Source organism: Equus przewalskii, chromosome 2, assembly GCF_037783145.1.
Source record: "Equus przewalskii isolate Varuska chromosome 2, EquPr2, whole genome shotgun sequence".
Taxonomy (NCBI): Eukaryota; Metazoa; Chordata; class Mammalia; order Perissodactyla; family Equidae; genus Equus; species Equus przewalskii.
In genome coordinates this window covers 85,557,545-85,578,346 of record NC_091832.1, presented here as the reverse complement: position 1 = coordinate 85,578,346, position 20,802 = coordinate 85,557,545, and positions in this window count along the sequence as shown.

Below are 20,802 nucleotides of genomic sequence, written 5' to 3'. Positions count from 1 at the left end.
TGCAGTGTCTCACACCTCAGTAGCAACAAAGACATCACAGAGTATAAGGTGAAAGGTACATGACATAGGCATAGGGTAAAGCACTGTCATATTTTTCTCTTGTGAAGTTAGTAGCTGCAACAGCTCAGTGCAACATGTTCCCAAAGACTCTAGAAAGAGGGAAAGTCCAAAAGAACGGAGTTGTCACATGAAAGGTATCTGATACAGCCCACACCCTTGCATTGCTCAATCCTCTCACATATTATACAGCTTCTATACAATAACTTTGGCTTACATTATTGGTAAAACAAAATGCCTTCATTTGTTGCCTGAGTGGAAGATATAAGCCTAATTAGAGTGCTTTTCAAAGTGGTGACCACTTTGAAATTGAATTAAAATAAAAGCACAACATATCAAAATGTGTGGGATTCAGTTAAGACAGCACTTAGAGGGAAATTTATTGCACTAAGTGCTCATATTGGAAAAGAAGAAAAGTCTCAAATCAGCACACTTAGTTCCTACCTTAAGAAACTATAGGGGAAAAGATAATTGAATCTAAAGTAAATATTAAAAAGGAAAAAATAAAAAGAGAATCAAAAATCAACAAAACAGGAAAACCATAGAGAAAATTTTTAAAACACAAAAACTGGATCTGTGAGAAGATCAATCAAATTGATCAACCACTAGCCATACTGATCAGTAAATAAATGACAGAAGACGCATGTTATTGTCTCACCCACCAAGCACAGCAGCCAGCATGAACATAAGAAAAGACAGTGGCAGATCTACACACCCAGGTGAATGCCTTCCCAACTGGTGCAAGCGCCCATAGTACCCCACAACCTCCAGCAGATGGGGGGTGATCAGAAACACAGTTTCTGCTTCACTCCAGTGGTAGCAGCTGGAATCTGCAAACTGATACCACCACAAATGCCGCAGAAAAAGATTAGTTCATCTAACACTATGAGAAACTACAGCAACAATTCAGATGAGAAGGAAAATGACAATTCTCCAGAAACCAACCAGGGAGTCACAGAAATTTACAATCTAAATGACAGAGAATTCAAAGTGGCTGTCATAAAGAAACTCAACGAGTTTCAAGAAAACTCAGAAAGACTGTTCAGTGAGCTCAGGAATAAAATTAAGGAGAAGAAGGAATACTTCACCAAACAGACTGAAATTATAAAAAAAAAACTGAGCAGAAATTCTGGATATGAAGAACAGAATTAATGAAGTAAAAAATAATCTAGAATCCTTAGAAAATTGTTTATTTTATGGAGGAAAGAATTAGTGATTTAGAGGATAGAAATATAGAAATGCTTCAGTGGACGAGGAGAGAGAACTAAGATTTTTTTTAAATGAAGGAATTCTTCAAGAAATATCCAACTCAATTATGAAAAGCAACATAAGGATTATAGCAACATAAGGATTCCAGAGGGAGGAGAGAGGGAAATAGGAGCAGAGAGATTGTTCAAAGATAATAGCTGAGAATTTCCCAAACATGAGGAAAGAACTGGACTTACAAATACATGAAGCCAATAAAACTCCTAATTACATAAATGCTAAAAACCTCTCCAAGGCATATAATAGTAAAACTGGTGAAAGTCACTGACAAAGAAAAAATATCAAGGGCAGCAAGGCAGAAGAAAATAATCTATGAAGAAACTCTTATCAGACTTTCATTTCTCAGCAGAAACCTTAAAAGCTAGGAGAAAATGGAATGACATATTCAAAATACTGAAAGACAAAAACTTTCAGCCAAGAATGCTCTATCCAGTGAAACCATCTTTCAGATAAGATGGAGAAATAAAAGCTTTCCCAGACAAACAAAAACTGAAGGAGTTCATAACCACTGGACCTCCCCTACAAGAAATGATTAAAGATGGCTTTACCCTGGAAAGAGAAAGGCAACAGTCAACAAAGCTCTGAGTAAGGAGATAAATAGATAAAATCAGAAAACTTCAGCTCTCTTTCAGAAAGGGAAATAAATACTTAATTATAACTTAAAAGATAAAGAGAAGAAAAGCATCAAAAGTAATTATAAACACTTCAACTTTGTCACAAACTCACAACACAAAAGAGAATAATTTGTAACAAAAATAACTCAGAAAAGGAAGAGGAAAGGGATGGAACCTGCTTAGGCTAATGGAGATAAGAGGCTATCAGAAAATGGACTATTTCATCTACGAGATCTTTTATACAAACCTCACATAACCACCAAGCAAAAGATCAGAGCAGAGTCTCACAATTCATTAACAAAAGAGAAAACCTCCACAGAAAACCACCAAAATGAAATGACAGTAAGAAATTCAAAGGAAGAGAAGCAATGGAAACACAGAGCAGCTGGAAAACAAGAGATAAAGTGGAAGTATTGAGCCCTCATGTATCAATAATCACTGTAAATGTAAATGGATTTAAGTCTCCAATCAAGAGACACAGAGTAGCTGCATGGATCAAAAAACAAGACACAACAATATGTTGCCTCCAGGAAACATATCTCAGCTCTAAAGACAAACACAGGCTCAGAATGAAGGGGTTGAAGATGATATTCCAAGCAAATTGGCAAACAAAAGAAAGCATACGTTGCTATACTTATATCAGACAAAGAAGATTTCAAGATAATAAAGACAACGAGAAACAAAGAAGGGCAGTATATAATGATAAAAGGGACTTTCCACCAAGAGGACATAACACTTATGAATATATATGCACCTAGCAAGGTGTACATAAGTATATTAAATGACTATTAACAGACTTAAAGGGAGAAATTAACAGCAACACAATAATAGTAGGAGACCTCAACACCACACTTACATCAATGGGTAGATCATCCAGACAGAAAGTCGAGAAGAAAATAGTAGATTTCAATGGAACACTTGATCAGATGTACTTAGTAGATATATAGAGAGCATTACATCCAAAACCAGCAGAATACACATTCTTCTCAAGTGCACATGGAACATTCTCAAAAATAGACCATATGTTGGGAAACGAGGCAAACCTCAATAAATTTAAAAAGATTGAAATCATGTCAAGCATCTTTTTCAACCACAATGCTATGAAACTAGAAATCAACTACAAGGAAAAGTTGAGAAAGTCAGAAATACGTGGAGACTAAACAACATGCTACTGAACAACCATTAGATCAATGAAGAAATCAAAGGAGAAATTAAAAAATACTTGGGGAAAAATGAAAATGAAAATACAACATACCAACTCATATGGGATGCAGCAAAAGCAGTTATAAGAGGGAAATTTATAGCAATACAGGTCCACTTCAACAAACAAGAAAAATCTCAAATAAATAATCTTAAACTGCACCAACAGAACTAGAAAAAGAAGAATAAACAAAGCCCAAAGTCAGCAGAAGGAGAGAAATGATAAAAATTAGAGAAGAAATAAATGATATAGAGACTAAAAACACAGTAGAAAGGATTAATGAAACTAAGAGCTGGTTCTTTGACAAGATAAAATTGACAAACCCCTAGCCAGACTCCCCAAGTAAACAAGAGAGCAGGCTCAAAAATAAAATCAGAAATGAAAGAGGAGATATTACAACAGATACTACAGAAATACAAAGGACTATAAGAGAATACTATGAAAAACTATATGCCCACAAATCGGATAACTTAGATGATATGGATGAATTCTCAGATCCATACAACCTCCAAAAACTGAATCAAAAAGAAATAGAGAATCTGAATAGACCAATCACAACTAAAGAGATTGAAACAGTAATCAAAAACCTCCCAAAAAACAAAAGTCCAGGACAAAGGACCAGATAGCTTCTCTGGAGAATTCTACCAAACATTCAAAGAAGATTTAATATCTATCATTCATAAACTATTCCAAAAAATTGAAGAAGAAGGGATGCTTCTTAACTCATTACCCTGATACCAAAACCAGACAAGGACAACACAAAGAAGGAAAACCACAGACCAATATCACTGATGAACATAGGTGCAAAAATCCTCAACAAAATTCTGGCAAAGTGAATCCAGTAATACATTAAAAGGATCATACATCATGATCAAGTGGGATTTACACCAGAAATGCACAGATGGTATCAAATAAATCAATGTGATACACCACATTAACAGAATGAGGAATAAAAATCACACAATCATCTCAATAGATGCAGAGAAAGCATTTGACAAGATCCAATATCCATTTATGATTAAAAATAAACAACTCAAAAAAATGGGTATAGAAGGAAAGGACCTCAACATAATAAAGGCCATATATGACAAATGCACAGCCAATATCATATGCAACAGGGAAAAACTGAAAGCCATCCCTCTGAGAACAGGAACAAGACAAGGTTGCCCACTCTTGCCACTCTTATTCAATATAGTGCTCAAGGTTTTTCCAAGAGTAATTAGGCAAGAAAAAGAAATAAAAGGAATCAAAAATGGAAAGGAAGAAATGAAGTTCTCACTGTTTGCAGATGACATGATTCTACATATAGGAAATGATAAAGAATCCATCAGAAAACTATTAGAAATAATCAACAACTACAGCAAAGTTGCAGGGTACAAAATCAACTGGTAAAAATCAGTTGCATTTCTACACACTAATAACAAACTAGCAGAAAGAGAAGTCAAGAATAGAATCCCATTTACAATCGTAACCAAAAGAATAAAATATCTAGGAATAAATTTAACCAAAGAGGTGAAAGACCAATACACTGAAAACTATAAGACATTATTGAAAGAAATGAAGAATATATAAAGAAATGGAAAGATATTCCATGCTCATGGGTTGGAAGAATAAACATAGTTAAAATGTCCATATTAACTAAAGCAATCTACAGATGTAATGCAATCACATTCAGAATCCCCATGACATTCTTCTGAGAAATAGAACAAGAATCCCAAAATTTATATGGAACAACAGAAGACCTCAAGTAGCCAAAGTAATCCTGAGAAAAAAGAACAAAGCTGAAGGCATCACAATGCCTGACTTCAAAATGTGCTATAAACCTACAGTAATCAAAACAGCTAGGTACTGACACAAAAACAGACACACAGATCAGTGGAACACAATTGAAAGCCCAGAAATAAAACCACACATCTATGAACAGTTCATCTTCAACAAAGGAACCAAGAACATACAACGGAGAAAGGAAAGTCTCTTCAATAAATGGTGTTCGGAAAACTGAACAGCACATGCAAAAGAATGAAAGTAGACCATTGTCTTGCACCATACACAAAAATTAACTCAAAATGGATTAAAGAGTTGAATGTAAGACCTGAAACCATAGAACTCCTAGAAGAAAATATAGGCAGTACACTCTTTGACAGGGGTCATAGCAGCATCTTTTCAAATACCATGTCTACTAAGGCAAGGGATACAAAAGAAAAAATAAACAAATGGGACTACATCAGACTAAAAAGCTTCTGCAAGGCAAAGGAAATCAAGAACAAAACGAAAAGACAACCCACCAACTGGAGAAAATATTTGCAAATCATATATCCAGCAAGGGGTTAATATCCAAAAGGGCTCATACAACTGTGCAACAAAAAAACAAACAACCTGATCAAAAAATGAGCAGAGAATATGAACAGACATTTTTCCAAAGAGCATATACAGATGGCCAACAGGCACATGAAGAGATATCCAATATCACTAATTATTAGTGAAATGCAAACCAAAACTACAAACTATACTTGTCAGAATGGCTATAATTACCAAGACAAAAGACAACAAATGTTGGAGAGGATGTGGAGAAAAGGGAACCCTCATACACTGCTGGTGGGAATGCAAACTGGTGCGGCCACTATGGAAAACAGTATGGAGATTTCTCAAAAAATTAAAAATAGAAATACCATATAATCCAGCTATCCCACTACTGGATATTTATCCAAAGAACTTGAAATCAATGATCCAGAGAGATTTATGCACCCCTATGTTCATTGCATCATTACTCACAATAGCCAAGACATGGAAGCAACCCAAGTGCCCATCAAATGATGAATGGATAAAGAAGATGTGGTATATATATATACAAAGGAATACTACTCAGCCATAAAAAAGACAAAATCGTCCCACTTGCAACAGCATGGAGGGACCTTGAGGGTATGATGTTAAGCAAGATAAGTCAGACGAAGAAAGACAAACACTGCATGATTTCATTCACATGTGGAAGAGAAACACATGGTTTGTTAGATTAGTGGTTACCAGAGGGGAAGGGGGTTTCAGGGGTGGGGAAAAGGGCATATATATATATGGTGACGGATACAAATTAGACTATTGGTGATAAGCACAATGCAGTCTCTACAGAAAATGATAAATAATAACGTACACCTGAAATTACACGTTATACACCATTGTGACCTCAATAAAATAATAATAATTTTAAAACTCAGTCAATGTAATTCACCATATTAATAGACTAATGAGAAAAAATAATATGATCACCTCACTAGATATAGAAAAAGCATTTTACACAATCCCGCCTCCATTCCTCATTTAAAAAAAAAAAAAATCCCTCAGGAAACTAAAAACAGAATTGAACAACCTCAAATTGCTAAAGGGCATCTACAAAAACTCCACAGCTAACATCATACAGAAGGTTTTTCCCCTAAAGAAGATGAGAAGGCAAGGATATCCACTACCATTATTTCTATTAAGCACGTTGGAGATTCCAGTCAGAGCAATAAGGCAAGAAAAAGAAACAAAAATGTTACATAACTTTGAGGGAAAAACTAAACTTTTATTCATAAACAACATAATCAATTATGTGTAAAATCCTACACAAGTTACAAAAAAGCTACTAAAACTAATAAGCGAGTTTAACAAGGTTGTAATGTATGAAGCCAATATGCAAATCAGCTATATTTCAAAGTAATAGCAATAAGCAACCAAAGTGATATTAAAATATATATCATTTACAATAACATCAAAATGTGAACTATGTAGGGATAAATCTGAAAAGAGATGTGTATGACTTGAACACTGAAAACTATAATAAAGTCCTGAGAGAAATTAAAGAAGACTTAAGGAAACAGAGAAATACATCATATTTATGGATTGGAAGACTCAGTCTATAAGACATTGATTCTCGCCAAATTGATCTATAGCTTCAATGCAATCCCAATCAAAATCAAAGCAGGCTTTTCTGTAGAAATTGACAAGTCTATTCCTACATTTATATGGGAAATCGAAGTACTTAAAATAGCAAAGAAAACTGAAAAAGAATAAGAATTTGGAAGATATCCACACTACTTGATTTGAAGACTTCTAGTGCAGCAGTAATCAAAATAATGTGATATTTTAAGAGAGACAAGTAAATCAAAGGAGTAGAATAAAATTCAGAAATATCTCCACACATATATGGCGAATTCATTTTCAACAAAGCATTACGACAATTCAATTAGGAATGAAAAATTATTTCAACAAAAAGTGCTGAAATTATTGGATAGCCATATGTGAAAAAAAATTAACCTTGACTCTTACTTCATACCATTTACAAAAATTAACTCAAAATAGATTAAATGTAAGATCTAAAACTATAGAATTTCTCAAAGAAAATATTGGGAAAGATCTTAGTGACCTTGAGTTTGGCAAAGATTTCTTAGGTATGACACAACAAGCATGAGAAATAAAAGAGAAAATATCAGCAAATTTATCTCCATCAGAAGTAAAATCTTTTGTTCTTTTAAAAGTACCATTATGAAAATGAAAAGGCGAGTAACAGACAAGGAGAAATATTTGCAAAGTATATATCTGATAATGGACTTATATTCAGAATATATAAAGAACCTTAAAACTCAGTAAAAATAAGACAAATGATCTCATTTTTTAAACATGCAAATGATTTGAACAAACGCTTCAGCAAAGAAGATGTACAGATCTCTTAATAAGAACCTGAAAAAATACCAAAGGTCATTTGTCATTAGGAAACACAAACTAAAACCAAATAAGAAACCACGATACACACACTAGAATGACTGAAAAAGACTGATCATACCAAGTATCGGCAAAGATGTGGAGCAACTGAAAGTCTCATACGCTGCTGGTTTGAATGTAACATGATATAACTATTTTGAAGAACAATTTTGATTCATAAAAGTTACAATTACACCTTCAATACCATCTAAGCTTTCCACTTCTTGTTATTTACCCAAGTGAAACAAAAGCATATGCCCACACAAAGATGTGTATCACAAATGTTTACAGCAGTGTTAGTTGTATTAGTCAAAAACTGAAAACAATCCAAAAGCTCATCAACAAAAATGAATAAATTGTGCTATATCTATACAATGGAATACTCCTTAGTAATAAAAAGTAATGGACTACTAATACTCACAACAACATGGATGAATCCGAAAATAACTGTGCTGAGTGAAAGAAGCCATACAAAAAAGCATACCATATAAAGAAAGATCTGGTCACCAATTCCAATGTGTGGGTGGAGGACCAGGGGGAGAAGTCCCCACACCACCCAGCAATTCTCAGACACCAGTTAGGTGTCCTACAATTTAATTCAATTCTGACACTTTCTACCTGGAGATAGCATCAGATCCCATAGGTTAAGAGTTCAGTCCTACACGACTTCAGATACCCCTACTTCCGATGCCAGTCACAAGTCCAGGTTATCACCTGTGCTTTGGGTCCATCAAATATTGATTGGAGGTTCCCACGGCCCCCTCCTTGGGTTCAGTTAGCTTACTTGGGTGACTCATGGAACTCAGAGAAACATTTTACTTACTAGATCATCGATTTTTTATAAAAGGATATAACTCAGGAAGAGCCAGATGGAAGAGATGCATAGGGCAGGGTATGGGGAAGAGACACAGAGCTTCCATGCCTCCTCTAGGTACACCACTCTCCCAGCACCTCCACATGTTCACCAACTGGGAAACTCTCCAAACCCAGTCTTTGGGTTTTTGTGGAGGCATCATTACATAGGCAAGATTGATTACATCATTGGCCATTGGTGATTGAACTCAGTCTCCAACTCTTCTCCCCTCCCTGGAGCTTAAGGGGTGGAACTGAAAGTTCCAAACCTCTAATCACATGGTTGGCTCCACTGGCAAGCTGCCCCAACCTTAAGTACTTTCCAAAGTCATCTCATTAACATAACAAAAGACACCTTTATTTCTCTTAGCACTTAGGAAATTTCAAGGGTTTTTGGAGCCCTGTGGCAGAAATTGTCAGAGTTCAAATATATACTTCTTTGCTTTTTTTCTTTTTGCTGAGCAAGATTTGTCCCCAGCTAAGATCCATTGTCAATCTTCCCCACCACCACCTTTTCTTTTTTGCTTGAAGAATATTAACCCTGAGCTAACATCCATGCCAATCTTCCTCTATTTTGTGCATGCGTCGCCACCACAGCATGGCTGATAAGTGGTACATGTCCTCACCTGGGATCCAAACCCGCAAACCCAGGCCGCCAAAGTGGAAAATGCCAAACTTAATCACCATGCCACGGGGCTGGCCCCAAAGATATATTTCTTATTATAAATCGTCACACAGTATGACTCCATTTATATAAAATTCTTGGAAATGTAAACTAATCTATAATAACAGAAACATCCATGGTTGCCTGTGACAGAAGCTAGAGGGAAGGAAGGGAGAAATTACAAAAGGCACGAGAATATTGATTTGGAACCCAACATCTTATTAATTCTGTTATGAAAAGTATTTCTGGATCTGGGACCCTGTGGTGGTCCTTGGGTTCCACAAAGACAGGCCATTTTTGGTCTCATAAAATATTAGTATTTATCTAATGACTATCCTTTTCTATTGTTGCTTAACTTGTTTAACAAAAACACCAGTCCTCTCAGGAAAGCAATGTGGTTTAGAAAATCTTTATCTCATTAAGAAGTGTAGTAACTGGAAAAGTTTGGGAACCACTGGCAGTGTAAGTTTGTTTGTTCTTTTGGAATGGGGGGAGGTACGGGGGTAAAGTCTGTGTAGTCCATGCTGTGAAAGCCTTTGATCCTCTTTGACTTGCCATTACCCAAATCATCTTGGACCAAGTTCAGAAGAGTCCTCTTTGTAGTACTAGCAGCATTATTTATGGGTAAAGAGCAACATGAATTATGCCATACTTGTACAGCTTTAGCATCTATCTTCTTATGTGCTACAACTGGAAGACCACTGGACTGAGAGCGCAAAAACTTCTATCATTCAGATTCAATCATTGGGCAACTTAGGCAAATCTTTTGTTCACTCAAATATCTATTGTGTACCTACCACATAGCAAAAACTTTTCTAGGCTCCATACATAATAAGATGAAGTTATCATCCCCTCCCCTCAAAAAGTTAAGAGTCTAGTGAAGAATTTAAAGGTTAATGGAAAAATTAATGTTCCAGTGTAAAAGTCTACCTGAATCCCTAGATGTCGGTTTCCTAAAAGGGAAAATGCAGCCCGGGGGGTTTATAAGATCCTTCCAACTCTGTAAAACCTCAGTACCCATGGCAAACAGCAAAAGTAAATAAAGCAGCTGCCTCATCCCTCTTGCCTTTCTGTGCCTAACTAGTTCAGAGTGGGCCACTGCGGAAACACAAACCACCTTCCTCCTAATCCAGTCTCATTGCACAGGTCTCAGGAGGCTAGGTTGTCAAGCTGCAACCTAGATTTTGAGCCAGATAGAGTTCAAGGTCGTTATAGTCAAGGTCAGCCTTATGATTAGACTGCTGACCCCATGTAAACATGGTTTCCCTTCTTTGTACAGTGCTGTAGGTGAAAACCCAGCATGCTTTGCAGCAGGGATTACAAAGTTTAGGACATGGATGACCTTCAAGTTTCTAAGGTCTAGAAAGGATGACCTTCTAGTTCAAAGGCTTCTAAGAAACCTTGCTAATGTGCATGTAAGTAGCCACATTTTATCACTAGTGAAAGTGCTATAATCACTGCTTGCTGAGAGAGCTTTGAGTGCATGCAGAAGGGGGCACCAAGGGCAGGATATGAGGGAAAGACAGGGAGAGCTTCCAGGAACAGGTGACACAAGGGAGAAATAAACATACTAAATAATTAAGAGTCTCACATTGCTAAACTAATACCACCTTTCTTATGATCTCTTTAGCCACTTACATGAAATCAAAAACTATTGCTCATAATAAAGCTCTTTGGTATAACTGAGTGCCATATGAATTAGGCACTACATCTGGAGAGAATATGCACCTCCCATGGGAAAGTAGGTGAGGGAGTTTCAATCCTGGATGCTCCTCTTGGCAATAAAGAGAGAATGATACTACGTAGACCTGTGCGTCTCAAACTTCAGCCTGAAGAGGAATTCCCTAGAAGGTTTATTAAAACACAGATTCCTGTGTCCTGGATTTTGGGGCCTGACCCTAAGAGATTCTGAATTAGTAGATCTAGGGTGAGGCTTAAGAATTTGAATTTCTAGTAAAATCTCAGATAATGTTGATGGTGCTGGTCCATGTTGGTCCATGATGTTGGACCACACTTGGAGTAGTGTTAAAAACTACTCTAGAGCAAAGGTTCTCAAATATTAGCCTGTTTCAGAATCACCTGGACAGCTTGTGAGAACACAAGTTGCACCTGAGTCCTGCCCCTTGATTTAGTAGGTCTTGTAGAGTTTAAGAATCTCCATATCTAACATGTTCCTGGGGATGCCCATGCTTCCGGTCCTGGGACCACACTCTGAATAGCATTGTCCTAGAAGAACTTCTGGCATGACTGTTTTTGTCAACAATTGTTCTGACTCCTAGAAATCTTTATAAAAGAGGTACTGAGGCCCTAGATAGCAGACATAGGCTGGAGACAAATGGAAGATAGAGGATATCAATGGAAAGAAGAGATGAGGAGAGAAGGAAAAGAGAAAACCTTTAAGCACATGCCAACAAAGCAGTAAAGCAGAAAGACAGGTTTTACTAGTCACACAGACGTAGGTTCAAATCCCATGTATGGGGCTATCTGGTGCAAGAGATATATTCTCAAACCTTTTCTCATCTGTAAATGTGGATAATGATTTTTTTAGATAGAATTCTTGTGTGTGTTCCATGTGGGAAATATATTTAAGCACATAATACGTAATAAGAAGCAATAAAATAATAGAACGGATTCTTGTACATAACTTCATGAATTTTACAGTATAGTAGGAAAAGCTTGGACCATTTTTCCACATTTCCTTTATTTTTTTCCCCCTAGAAGTATGAGATTTCAGTCAAGTGTTTACATATTCCAAAAATGTTTGCTTTCTTCTCAGTAGAGATTAGGGCTAGCTGGCTTTAGGTTCTCCTCCTTCTTTAAACTATTTGATGATTAAGAAAAAAGACCTCGTTTAAGAGGTTGAATAAGCGAAAGCACATCTAAAGTATGTTGTCATTCCCAAAGCAGAAGAAAGTGTCTGATCAACTTAGTCCAACCTGGCTTCATAAGGAAACATCTAACAGAATTTGAGGCTGGCATGAAATCCATTGCTGATTTCAAGCAACAAGTAAGGCTGAACATCCCCACCCACCACCATCCCCTCAATCTTCGCCTCACCTCCCCTACCCTAAGGTGTGTTGGGATTTGGAATGCCAACATTTCCAATGATTAACATGCTAGTAGTACTCTTGAGGTAACTGTGCATGGAGAAGAGAGGGTACGTGGGTTTCGTTCTCATTCTACCCCGCCTGGACTTCTCAGTGAATGCTGTGCTATAATCCGGCTTAAAGTGATTTAGGTTCCTGCCTTCTCACTCCAGCCCGGGTCAAGTCACACATAAATAAGGTTTTCCTACTGTTGTCAACATAGCTTTCATCTTCCTGTGCCAAGATTTATTTTGATATTCCTGAAATTCCTAATTCTGCATATTTTCCAACTATTGCCTGCCTTCCTGATATAGTGCTAATTTGACCCAGGAGTCCGTTCCTGTCAGTCATCAGATGGGAAGATTGTTATGATGTATTTGTACAACTGGCACACTAGGACAGCAGGAAAGGTAATGTACCTTCCATGTCAGCACTGCCCCTCCCACTCCTCAACCATTTCAACTAAGGTTACACACGCTTCTCGGCTTTTATTACCCTCTCTAAGCAATTACAAGATCACAAGCCAATGTGCATTTTTTTCCCTCTTTAAATCTTTATTTTTTAACTTATAACAAAGGAATACATAGGTCTTTTTAAAATATCAAATTAAATCAAAATGTTTATAATAAAAATGACCATACAATTTATTATCCAAACTGGAATACTTTTGTCTGGAAAAAATATTAAACCAAACAGGATATGAGACATGAGGCATAAATCAGAACTGTTGTGGGTAAACCAACATATAGTGTCACTTTACTTACAGCGAAAAACAACAGCTCCTGACCTACTCCAAGCCCCAGTCTCGCTCTCCGCCATCAATCATTCTTCATTCTTTTAGCTTATCTCCTGGAAGTTGTTTCCATTTTTCTAAATAATATATGACTAGCTCTTGATTAATCAGTTTTAGGCTTTATTGATTTCCTATCATGATAGGACAGGATTGAGTGCTCCATACAGCTGATCTCCCCCCCATCCTCCTAATATAATTGCACCACTATTTTTAGTTAAATTAATAATTCGTGTTTACAAAATTGACTATGTAAATATTATTCACTACAAGGCCAAGTAATATACAAGGATTTTATTAAAAGTTTACCTTTTCTTTCTTGTGCTCTTTATTCCTCTTTTCCTGAATTTAATAGTAGCCTTGTTTCTTGATTTACATAATTTTCCATACGCATGCCCCACCATGTGTGTCATTGTGTATCTCCCCACCCCCACTCCATGTGCTATCATATCATCTGTTCTACAGAGTCCCATTATCTCCAGGCCATCTCCTTCCTGGGGCCCTCAGTCTCCCTGCTCCAATCCTAACCAATGGCTGCTGCCCAGGTGTCATCTTGAAGATCCTTTTCAGTGCTCTTTTGAGTTGTATTCACTGTTTCCTGGAAACTATGTCTTCCTCTTTTTTATTTATTTCTTCATTGTGAGGAAGCACATTCACTAGATGCTTTCAAAGAACTTATGAGTGCATGAATCCTCAAGTGTGAAAATGTCTTCATTTTAGCTAACATTCTACTGATAATATGACAGGATATAAAATTGTAGGTAGGAAATCATTTGCACTCAAAATTGTGAAGAACTCCATGGCCGTCTAGTACCTAGTGTAGCAATAAATCAGATGCTATTTTGATGCTTATAGCTTATGGGTGACTTGATTTTATTTTTCCTCTCTGGAAACTTTTAGAATCCTCCTCTGTATCCTTGGTCCATAATTAAGTGCTTTGGAGTGGATCTTTTTCAGTCATACTACTGGGCACTCACAGGACCCACATCCACTTGTTTCGAAAGTATTATTCTATTACTCTGTGATGATTTTTCTACTTTTGTTTTATCTGTTTCTTGTTTATGAAACTCTTTTCATTCAAGTTTTGGACATCATAGACAAATTCTAGTATTTCATGATTTTTCGAAAATAATCTCTTTTTCTCCTTCTTTCACTCTCTGGGAGGTTTCTTTAACTGTCTTCCAACCATTTTACTTAATTCTGTATTTTAGAAATTGCATATTAAACTTGCAAAACTCTGTCTCTTTTTCTAATTTCTCCTTTTTCATAACATCCTCTTATTGTTTTATGAGTACAATAATCCTTGTCTATCTCTGAATATACAAAGTAGAATGCTCCTTCTGTTTCCTGAATTATCTTTGTTTATTCTGGGTTTATTTTTGTCAGTTTCCAGGGGAAAGCTTTCTTCAAGTGGACAGTGGTCTGTGATTGTCCATTCACATTTAACAAAAAGGCACTAAGGCACCAAGGAGAAGATTGGACACTCTGTGGTTTCAAATGAGAATCACTGATTAGAAGCTTCACTTTAGGGTGCTCTGGGGTAGAACTTCCATTTAGGTCCCTCTGAGAGCCCCCAGTGCCAGTGGGTGGGTATTCTGGTTATCTAATGCTGCATAACAAACCACCCCAAAATGGAGTGGCTTGTAACAAAGGCAACATATATTTTGCTTATGAATCTGGAATTGGAGGACGGCTCGTCAGAGACGTCTGGTCTCTGCTCTATTTGGCATCACTTACAGCAGCTCAAGGGCTGGGGCTGCAACACTCAGGGCCCCTCAGACACCTGCTTCTATCTCTGTGCAATCCTCCATGTGATCTCTTCAGTCTGGCAGTTTCTGGAAAGCCAGACTTCTGACATGTTGGCTCTGGGATCCCAAAGCACGTGATCTAAGAGACACAGAGAAAAAGAGAAAGAGAGAGAGAGAGATCTGCAGGTAAAAGCTATATAGCTGTATCCTCTCTATTATCTAGCCCCAGAAGTTGCAGAGCATCACTTTGGCCGTATTGGTTAGAGCAGTCACAAGCCCCTTCCCAAATTCAAGGGGAGGGTGCAGTGACTGTCCATCTCCATATATCCCACCCCAAGTGTGTGTGTTTGTGCGTGTGTGTATCTAATCTATATCTATATCTATATACAGTTATATTTGGAAAATAAAACTTGCCTCAGTTTGCCATTTTTTTCTGAAGTCATTGAATATCTCCAAATAAGTGATTTCGGGCCCCCTGTCTGGAAGGTGAATTCCTCCTGCAGGTGTTCCATGAGCAAGGAAGAACAGGGAAAACTGGTGTCTCTGAATCCTCAGCCTATGAAATTCAACCCTCTACAAAAGAACACTTTGGTCTTCGAACTAAATGCTAGATACCTGGCTGTCTGCATTTTGGATTCGGAATACTGACTTTCAAGCAATCCTTCTATTTTCAGCACTGCCCTTTTTCCAGACTCTCAACCCACAAATGTTCTGCCAGGAACATCAACCCTTTTCTCATTAGCATTCTCCTTTGCATGCTAGGACTTTCTGTCTGTTTGAGTCTATATAATTTTTAGTTCGTTATTACCACTTGACTGAGCCTCAGGAGGAAGAGACGATAAACATTTACGGTCAATGAGTCACCTTTAAACACATCCCAATGATGAGGCCCCAACAAGAAAGTGTGTAATGCAGATCTAAGGGTCTTCAGATTTTGAAGACCAGAGCTTCAAACTCTAGCAGGAAGGTAGAAGGAGTAGTGGAGAAAAACTTAGTTCTCTCGAGACAATTTACCCTCAGGTTCCCTTCACTGTCCTTTGTGAGCCCTATAGCACAGAGTTTCCCAGGCTGCATCTTGGGAGCCTAGTGACTGGAGCCCAAGCTTTCAGTCTTGTCTACTAGTTTTGTTGGTGAATGAGTTAAGCTTTCTGCACCTATAAAAGGAAGATGGTACCACCTACCTCACAAAGCTGTTTTTTCAATGCACCTAAAGTGTTTAGAACAGTTCCTGGCACACGGTAGGCACGCAATAGATTTCAGCTGTCCTTATCTAGCAATGATCCTCACTGATTCACACCTCTCTTAATTTTCCCTTCCAAGATACAGTCTTGGAAAAATTCTGCTTATTTTTCACCAAAAATTCTTGTACTTAAGCTCTGTATCTTCAGTCCGTTAACCACCTAGCTCACACGAACCCTTTATCATAATCAGTCTATTGTGGCATTTATAATATATTTGGAATGATTTCTTTTTGCAGCTTGCACACCATTCATAGCTGTATATCATTTTGAGCACAAGATTGAGTGAAGCTCAATAAGAATTTCATAACTAGTCTTATTTACTCATTTAAAATGAATTCTTATTTTTTGATCACCTGAAACAACATCTACCATAAAATGTAATTCAATGAACACACAAAACAAAAACAAAATCTAGTAATTAAGTACCTGGCTTTCACTCATACCCATTCTCTGTGTACATGTGGATTTTTAAGAATGCTTTCTTGAATGTCTCTTGCCATCATATCGATTATTAATCTAGAACAATGTCTTGGATTTTTCTTTACAGTTAATTAATATTTGTTATATATTAAGAGAAAATTGTTGTGGAGAGTTTTAGGATAAATCAATTGCAAAGCTCAGATCTCTGAGGACTACAAAATCAAAAAGAAAGAGGCAATTTAGCCTAAAGCAGAAGACCCGATTTGCAATCTCAATCTGCCAGTAGAAACATTTGCAGCTGCAGAAAAATCTATGTGCATTGCTTAGATATTTGTGGTTTGACCCTAATTCATCCATTCATTCACCAGTCTGATTTCTTATATTCATATTTGCATAGTCTTTTTTTTAATCTGCTAAGTGGATTTTTCTTTTATCATTCAAGGAAGGTGAGAACCAGTTATCTCTGTAAACATTTCCCTCCTTTGGAATACATTACACTGTGTGCATTAAAATTTGTGATTATGAGTATAGTGTTCCATTTAATACACTGCCCTTTCTGACACACAGCTTTATTGCTGTGATTACGTTTTGATAGGGTAGGCAGGAAAAACACACAGAAAGAAACAGAAAAATGATATTCCTCCAGAGCACAAAACACTTCTCAACCATGTTTAGTATTCTGCCCAGAATGTTTACAGAATATGTGAAATACACAGAATTAGATTTTTATCATTAAAAACAAAACATTTCGCACTTCATATGTCATTATGATAAATAATGCTCCCAACCAAGAAATTTCACACAGCTGAAATCAAAATATGTGCAGAACAAATGCTTCACAATCTGATCTTTGTTTTTCAAAATCGTTTATAATTGCTTGCCCTTGTTTTTCAGATGATTCATAAATGTGGATTGCCAAATAGGCCAAAAGCACAGGAGAAGGCTTCAAAGTAATTAAACCCATGGTGAAGATTGAAATAAGGTTTTCTTCATCTTTTATTTCTTCCAGAAAGAAAAGTCAAATGTTCATGTTCTCTCAAAGTGGAATACGTACTTTCAAGTCCTTTCAAGTCATGGATTTTAAGTTGTCATAAATAACTTGGAAACGAAAGTGAGTGTGTTCCCCCTGAGTACATCTCTGTATTGTCTGTACAAACTGAAACAAAACCAGAGGCATTCATGATGAATTCCAACACTTAGAGGTATGGAAACTTGCCTTCCAACCATTCACAAAAGGAGAATCAATCAGGCAGCTAAAGTGACTTCTTAATCATCATCTTTCAAGGACACAATGGGGCTGTTCATAGCTAGCCTTCTCTCCGCTCTCTGCAAGAGGAAATGGCTAGTAATAGCCCTCCCTTCTTGTAGCGTTAGATAGTGATGGGCCCACAGTGAGATGATTTGCAGAGGACAGCTCTCTATGGCCATTAAGCTATAAAAACACTTCCAAAGATATTCACTCCAGTCTAGAAAATAATTTTTTACCCTTAGCATGAAGATTCAAATAAATCTCTAAGTGTTCATCCTGACAATCTACTGTGAATGAAGTTCTAAATTCTGTAAAGCATTCTGCAGTGGTTTGAATGAACCATGGATAAAAAACATATGTCTCGTTTACAAAACAAACTACTGAAAAAACATCAAATTCATGAGTATGAGGAAGGAATGTTTAGGGGAGCACATAGAAAAGGGCTAAGACCTGATGTAGCTCCTTAAAAGTTTTGATTTTCATTTTATAGGGTCCCTTCAGTGCTTTCCGTGAAACCGAGATATTTAGCCATTAATATTTGTAACCAACTTTTATTGCCAAGTTTAGCTTCTAAATTTCAAGGCCTAGCTAACAAGTTCCCAGATAATGCCCACAATACTAGTTCAAGGATCACACTCTATTACCCTAGAGGAACTTCCTGTGTGACAGTGCCTTTTGTCGATAATTACTCTGACCCCTAGACATCTTTGTAGAAGAGGTACAAGGGCAGTAGACAGCAGACACAGTCTAGAGTAGACTGGAAGGCAGAGTATGTCAGTGGGAAAGAAGAGATGGTGGGTAGAAACCAAGTAGGAAGAAAAGAGAAAAACATCTTGGGTACATACAACACAGTGGTGAAATGGAAAGAACATCTATTTTTTAGTCACATGGACATAGGTTCATGTTCAAATCTCATCTCTGGTGCTACACAGGATGCTATATGGTACAAAATGTATGCTCTGAACCCTTTTCTCATCTAGACATGAAGATAATGATGCTTTTCTCACAGAATTGTTGAGTGGGTTCAATGTGGGAACTATATTGAAGCACCTGGCACAGAGTAAGAAGCAATAAAATAATACAAAAGTTTCTTGTACATAAGTGCACAAATTTTAGAGTTTAGAAGGAAAAGCTTGGATCATTTTCCCAATTTCCTTTATTTTTTTGCCATAAGTAGCATGATCTTCTCCACCAAGGAGTGGAAAGTCAGCATGTCCTGACCGAATTTTCAGTAACACACAGTTCTCAAGTACAGTAAACTCTATTTGTTTTTCTGGATTTCATTTCCATTCCCACATGTATGTGATCAAGGAATCATTTCGTCTATTATAAGAGGCAGCAGCTTTTCATTTCACACGAATGATGATGAACTACAGTTGAAACCAGTCTCAATTTTTTTTAAAGACTCCAGAGGATAAATTAAAGAGTTACATTTTTATTTTGAGAGCCTAGAATCAAAGAAAGTCCCAAGTTACTTTTGATGCTAGTATCGTTCTTTCATGTGGGCAAAACTTCATCTGTGTGTTCTGGCTTCATACACGTTCTTCTCCCCTAGACCTAAAACTATCGAGATGAATTATTATTTTCTATTTTGCTATTTCTAGCTGTAATAATTTTACCCTCATGTGATACTACTTGATTCTTAACTGCATTAGTATTATACCACATTTAGATAAACCCAATAATTCTTTAAATATAGGCATATGCTATGTTATGAAAATTGTCACAATAACCAACAGCCATTGATTGAACATCTCCTGTGTGCCAGACTTTAAGGACATGCTTTATATTCATTCTTTCATTTCCTTGTGAGAGATTTGGGGACATCTTTCCACAGTCATCAGGTTCAAAGGGCCCAAACTGAAAGTCGTCTCTTCACCGAAGTTGACTTGCACTAATTCTTTCTCATGACAGATCGCGTTCACAGGCCATAAATCACATTTGTTAAACCGATGGTTGTTATCAATGACTGAGTCCACACCCAGAAGGTAATTCTTGATAAACACGGGTTGCCAGGATCCCAGTGGCCCCTATCCCTCCACCCCACATCTATTCATGACTGCCTCACGAGCCACCAGGCACAGAGGCAGCTTTAAAAGGAAGTGATGACAATGGTGTCCTATCTGTAGGCTTCCTTGCAGGAATGTGTGAAAGTGAAAGGGCATGGCCTTTCACCTTTTTAATCCCTACTGGCTTCTTGCCTTCATCCTACAAATACTCTTCTCTCTCTGTCTTCCTAAAAGAAATCACTTTACTCTATTTTCTTCTCTCTTTTCTTCCTCTACTGGACTGTTTTCATTGTTTATGCCTAAACATTTGTAAGGATATTCCTACCATTTATTGGCCTCCAATTATGAATGAGATGTTTGCTATATATTTAATCTCACAAAGACTTGCAATGAAGATGAAAAAACTGCAGTTCAGAAAGTTTCATTACTAGGGTTTAAACTCCATATCTGTGCGATGCCTAGACCTGTGTATTGCTTCCCACACCACCGTGGAACCTCCTAGAGATTTCCAAACCAGCTTAATCCTTTTCTCACCAGATCAGAATACAGTCCAATCTTCTATTGCAAATTGGCATTGGTAATTTTCACTATGAAGCTTGGTTATCAAATGTGATATTTCCTACATGTGGTTTTCATGTGGCTAGAAGCATCTTCATATAAGGTTATAAGATGTCAAGACCATCTTTTGGAATGTCCCCTTGGGGGACAAGGCCATGGCCATTTAATTCTGAATCTTTAGTCTCCTTGCTGGGAGGTCTGTAAGAAGAAGAAAACTTTAAACAGAGAACAGCTCCATGAACAAGTCTGGGATGAGAAGAAGAAAGAGGAGGGGAGAAGGAACAGAGGAAGATGAGAAGTGGGAAGTTAGGAGGGG